Source organism: Macadamia integrifolia, chromosome 5 (genome assembly GCF_013358625.1).
Source record: "Macadamia integrifolia cultivar HAES 741 chromosome 5, SCU_Mint_v3, whole genome shotgun sequence".
Lineage (NCBI taxonomy): Eukaryota > Viridiplantae > Streptophyta > Magnoliopsida > Proteales > Proteaceae > Macadamia > Macadamia integrifolia.
Window position 1 is genome coordinate 1,614,014 of NC_056561.1, and position 5,956 is coordinate 1,619,969.

Genomic DNA, 5,956 nt, shown 5'->3' on the forward strand with positions numbered 1-5,956 from the left:
GATCGACCGTTTAACACCCGATTGAGACCGGCCTATTGTGCACTGGCCTAGCCCGACCCTTTAATGATTGTAGAATACCTATTTTACCCCCCAAATTAGAAAGTAAAAACTAAAAAGTAAAAACATGTTCATATTTTAAATAATGGTTATATTTGGTATCATTTATTAATTTATTGTCATTTTTTTGGGTTTGCATGAGTGGGCCGGAATATAAGAGCACATTTTAAAGAGGGTCCGTTTAAAAACCGGTTAAAGCCCGTTTAACATTAAACATGTCCGTAGCCCAATTAAGGCCCGACTAAAGCCCGATTAAGGTGGCCCGATTATAGCCCGAGGCCGACCGACCGAATATAAAGTGTACCATGCCCTCAATAACTAAGCCCGATTAGTTAAATGGGCGGACACGGTGTAGCCTTTGAAAGTCTTTAAGCCCGATTAAGCCCGATCGAAATCGAACCGACCCGACCGGTTGACACCCCTATGATGAACCTTAGATTTGTAAAAAAAACTTGAAAATCTAAGGTTAAAATTGAAAAAAGTGAGTAAAGATTCAAGAACTTACTATTCAAATTTTTCAACTTTCAAGTTCAAGGTTCTTCTTGGACTATGTTTTTCTCCTTCTTTGAACCATTCACTTCGACAATGTTTCTTTCAATCTACCATTTGAGTCTCCAAAAAGGTGTGTGAATCAAAGGGGAAGAAAGAAGAGAAATATAGAAAATTATTGGTGAGAGTTTGAAGTGTTTGTTTCAAACAATAAAAGGCACATTACGGGAATTTTCATATTTTCAGTCGATACGTACCGATGCGGTACCGATACAGTATGATACAGCTCGATACTGCACGATACGGTCGATACATACCGATACGTACCGATACTCTCGGGAATTTCTAGATTTTCAAAAGTTCGTATCGTAGAGTATCGTACGTATCGGTACCGATATGGTACGATACGGTACGATACGCACGATACAGCGATACGTAAAAGGGGGCCCAAAATTCCCCATAGCGTATCGGTATGTATCGTGCCGATGCCTACCGATACGGATACGTATCGACCGATACGGCACGATACGCACCGATACTTAAAACCATGCCTGTTGCTTAACGTTGGTCAAATTCAACTTAATCTTCTGAAGGGGTTGGCTACTGGAGAATCCCTTCACGAAGTAGTAGCTTAAATCGCTAAAGCTGTGGATCGACTTCGTCGACAGACGATTGTACCATAGCCTTGCTGCTCCTCTGAACATCAATGGTTGGGCGCGACACATAATATTTTCCTAGACTCGATGGAACTACATGGCAACCTTGAAGCCTTCCAGATGATTGACGGGGTCCCCAGACCCGTCATATATGTCATACTTTGGCAGGCGAAAGCCGATCGGGAGTGGGTCCCTCATGACTTCATCAGCTAAAGTCGTGTCATTAGTGAGGTTTGGCTTGCGGGCTCCCGTCTGATTTTCTGCCACCTTCTTAATCTCATCTTTCAGGTCCAAGATCATCTGCTTTAACCCCGAGTCCTCATGTCTCGGCTCGTCTCCTTGGCGTGGTTCCCCATGTTGGTCCTCGGCGGCACGCCGCGTCCTTCCCCTGGGTGCGGGACTTTCCCTCGTTGCTCGATTTTGAGGATTACGAACAGACCTTATTGATCCCGTACTGCTCCAATCCTTGTCTCGTCCTCTCATGGGCTGGATGCGGGGGCCTTGTGGTGCTCTACCGGTCTTCTGAGAGACAGCTTTGGAGACCTCCTTCATTACCTCGGCCATTCGGTCATATTTGTCCTGGAGGGCTTCGAACTGCTCCCTTGTCACATATTCCTGTGCTCCAGGAGGGGGCGGAGGATCGCTATCTCTACGCACTGAATATCCGGCCGAATGCTGGTACCTCACTGAACCTTCCCGACCATCATTCAGCCTTTCTCGTCCATTTTCCGTCGAGGGAGGGAGCCCTCCTGAAGGTTCCTCCTCCCCCATGTTCATGTTTGATGCTACTCTCGTCTTCTTACGATTGTAAGTTCTCCCCACCATTACGGTTGTTCCCACAGACGGCGCCAATCTGTTGTCAAAAATCCGTATGAGCTGACCTGCACAAGCACAGACGGCAGAGGCCCGGAGCTTTGTCCGGGGTTAGTCCTCCGACGCTCAAGTTAGGGATTGGGCGCACAGTTTTTGTATAGGAGTAGTAGTGTGGGTATTGATGTTTACCTTCTTCCTTCCTCTCGGGCCCTCTTATATAGTTCTTAGGGTTTAGGGTTTTCCCTTTTCTTCCAAGAGTCATTCTCGGGTCCACCTTCTTCCCTCTTAGAGTTCTACTCGAAGACGTCCTATCCTCGGTTGGCGGGGAATATTCTTTTCACGCAGGTTACATGGTAGAGTCCTTGCAATCCCTATCTGGTGGGCGACACGTGTCCCGATGGGCGACGTGTGTCTTTACCCTACTGAGTGATCGATTTAGCCGTATCAGGAAAATTCCCTGAATTTTTATTGAAAAAATTGCAATTTTGTAAATATTTAAGTAAAAATTGTATTTTAGCAAATATATGTGAGTTTTGGGAGTAATTCCCTTAAAGTTTCTTCGATACATTATTCTTTTTTTTTTCGGAATCACATTTTTTACCAAGTAATCAACCACCATTCTACTCCCTCTAATTATTCTCTTTGTGTAAAATTAGGAAAAAATATTTATGGATTAAAACTTAAGAGTACTTTTTTGGCATAAATATATAAAACTCGTGAATTAAAAAGTACTTTCAATTTGCCACTTAACAAATGCCCTCACTTGCATTTGCAATGTTTTTTCCTAATTTTACATCTCGTCCATTCTAGAAAATTATTTTCATTGCATATATATATATATATATATCAATGATGATGGTCATTAATAATACATCTCAAGGCAAGCTTTTCCTTGCAATGTTTAATACCTCGTACATTCTAAAAAATTATTTTCATTGCATACCAAGCAAAGTAGAAATCTTTTTTTTTTTTTTGGTAAGGAAGCAAAGTAGCAATCACGAGAGATCTCCAAAGATCCTAGTTTTGGAGTATTGACAAATATTCTCTTCTGCCAGTTTTCTTTTCTCCTTGACGGTTACCATTGATGGAAGATCAGCCGACATCGAGCCCAACGTCGTCGCCATTAACCGAGATTCTCTCTCCATGTTTCTTTATGAGTCCATCATATGCATTAAATGTTATCCCAACTTTCTTGACTTGCTTGCAATATGGAAATGGGCATCCACCGTTAGTAGTCAATATGCCATTAATGTCATTCTATCATTCTTGACTTTTGGTGTTAGGAAACTATTGCAAGTGACATATTGTTAGGACTATATATTTGTGTAATGTAACCCATTTATTAAAAAAAAAAAAAAAATGAAATTATAACTTTCACATGGTATCAATAGCCACACGCTCCACCGAGCACCCCTATCCTAAAATTTTTCCCTTCGTCTCCGACGAGTGGGAATTGTTCTTCTCCAATGGCCAACACCGACATTTCCATTGTCCCCTATGCTCAAGTATATTCTCTTCCCCCTAATCACTCTGCTGCTCACCATTTTTTATCCCTCAAATTGTCCTCTAAGAATTATATTTATTAGAAGACATAGATTGTCCCATATCTTATAGACCAACACTTTTATAACTAAGGATGTGAATTTGAAACCGAAAACATTTATCGGAATCGAACCGAGTTATTTACACTGAAACCATGAAGCTGTTTAATAAATGATTCAATTTTGATTTCAATTTTCAAATCTGTTAATTAAATAGTTTGGTTCGATTTTAATTGTTTAACCCACAATTTTAAACCGAATCTACACAGTCAAAACCGACCTATTTAAACCGTATATGACTTACAAAAGTAATGGGCTAAAGGCATAAAGGCAGGGGCAGATCGGTAAATACCTTGCAAAGGCCCAAAGCGAATAACCCTAAAAAATTTGAGACACCAAACTGCAAAAGAGCAAAAGCCGCCGTAAGCGTCGTCTCAGATGTCTTCTTCTTCTCTTCGTCAGTTCTTGTCCTATCTGCAGAAGTCGCCACAAGCATCTTCTCAGACGTCTTCTTATTCTTCTCTTCTTCAGCTCTTCTCCTACTTGCAGAAGCCGCTATAGACGAGGCTCTCCCTTTGCTCTGCGGCAGAGGATTAGCGATTCGATGGTTTTTCTTATTTGCTTTATGCTCCAAACATGCACCTATATACAAATCTTCTGCGCTTCTCTGTTTCTTGTAGTGACTGATATGAACAGGTCAACCCCCAGTCCCTGCGCTTCTCTCCTGTTGTTCCAATGATAGATGGAAATAGGTTTCTCTTTTATTCTTGATCTGAACCGTAGTTTTGTGTTTAACAATTATTCTCTTTTACATGTTTCTTTGGTGTTTGTTCAGTTTCTGTCTAGATCCAAATTATTTCATTTACCTGTTAGTGATCAACTTTCCATTTGGTCTGTCAGTGGAAAGGCAATTTATCAATGATCTGGATATGAAATATCTCATCTTACTTTATGTATTATTCTTTTTATTTTAGGATGCTAAGTTATTATTGCTATCCAATATGGTGAACAATTGAACTAGGAATTCAAGTTCTAACTGATCATTCTATGTTGGTGCAGATGATGGTACATATGCGCTGAAGAAAGTCTTCTTTCACACCACTGATCAGTTAGAGTTGGTAAGGGAGGAGATTCGTGTAATTGCAGCTAAGATTAGCTAATTGATCTTAATTCCTCACTAACAAAACAAGATGTCCCTATTCAATATTTTACTCCTATTATATAATCATGTAGTTATGTAGTTAAAACCTTGCCCTTTCAATGCCTCATTGAATTTCAGTAGGCATGCGAATAAACCAACAAATCGATTGCTAACCATTTAGAAACTATATGGATTAAACTGTGATCAAAACTGTGTAGAACTATGAAACTGGCACCGTTTAGAAATCATGGAATCAGAGCCGTTTATTAAATGACTGGTTTTCAAAAGTGTAACTGTTTAGTAAACAGTTCGATTTTGGTTTTATCTAAATAAATGTGAACCGAACCGAATCATATCATATACATAGGAACCAAACCGACTAATACCTTCTAACTATGTCTATGGAAAAAAAAAAAAAAACATGCCCTCAAGATTCAACTGCAGCTACAAATTGGCATGAACAGAATGCCTCCATTATGAGTTTTTTAATTTCCTCTCTCTCTTTAATGACGTCCTTCCATTAGCAATTAGTCGTAGCACCATCAAAGAAATTGGGATGCTCTCCATGCTATACACTTCCCCTTCAACCACGTGTATATTAGCTCTCAATGTTGCTCTTGAAAATTTAATTCACAAGCTTGATGAAACTATTACTCATTTTCTTCACTACATCAAGGATCTCTCTGTTGAATTAGTGGTTTCTGGGAAACCTCTTCCCCATGAAGACTTTCACATCCACATTTTTCGTTCCCTTCGAAATGAGTACCAAACACTAGTTCCTACCATGATGGCACGATCTGATCCAATTCACTACATTGAGCTTCATTGTTTCCTCATGAGTCACGAGTCTCTTCTATAGTCTCACTGTGCAATCATTGATCCATCGACTGATTCCTTTGTCTTCCTCTCCCAATAGGGTCGTGACAATGGCAACAATAACTTCAGCCGCGGTACCCCTCGGGGTCATGGTCATGGCTGTGGTTGTGGTTTTGGTTGTTCCAATGCTTTTGCTCACAGTTTGCGATTACACTAACCATCAGACAGACAGTTATTACTATAGTCAGCAATCATCAGGTCCATAATGCAAGCCCCCTCCACTACCCACCCCACCATCATCTCAACCTAACCAATGCAACATCCTTAACCCCACAGCCTCCTACACCACCAACCCCCAACCTTATCTCCACCAATATCCATCATCTTCGCTCACCAAACCATCTATTCTCTTCATTAACCTCCCAACACCACCAATTCCTAGA

At 40.7% G+C, this 5,956-nt stretch overlaps 2 long non-coding RNA genes across 2 annotated transcripts; one reads left to right on the top strand and one right to left on the bottom strand.

Annotated features, from left to right (window-relative positions):
- Positions 1-2,990: 2,990 nt before the first annotated feature.
- On the bottom strand, positions 2,991-4,042 carry LOC122080297. Its single transcript, XR_006140667.1, has 2 exons — positions 3,909-4,042; positions 2,991-3,215 (listed from the first exon to the last, which is right to left on the bottom strand). It is a non-coding gene; the product is annotated as an uncharacterized LOC122080297 (long non-coding RNA).
- Positions 3,931-4,821, top strand: LOC122080296. The gene is made up of 2 exons (XR_006140666.1): positions 3,931-4,252; positions 4,616-4,821. It is a non-coding gene; the product is annotated as an uncharacterized LOC122080296 (long non-coding RNA).
- Positions 4,822-5,956: the final 1,135 nt, after the last annotated feature.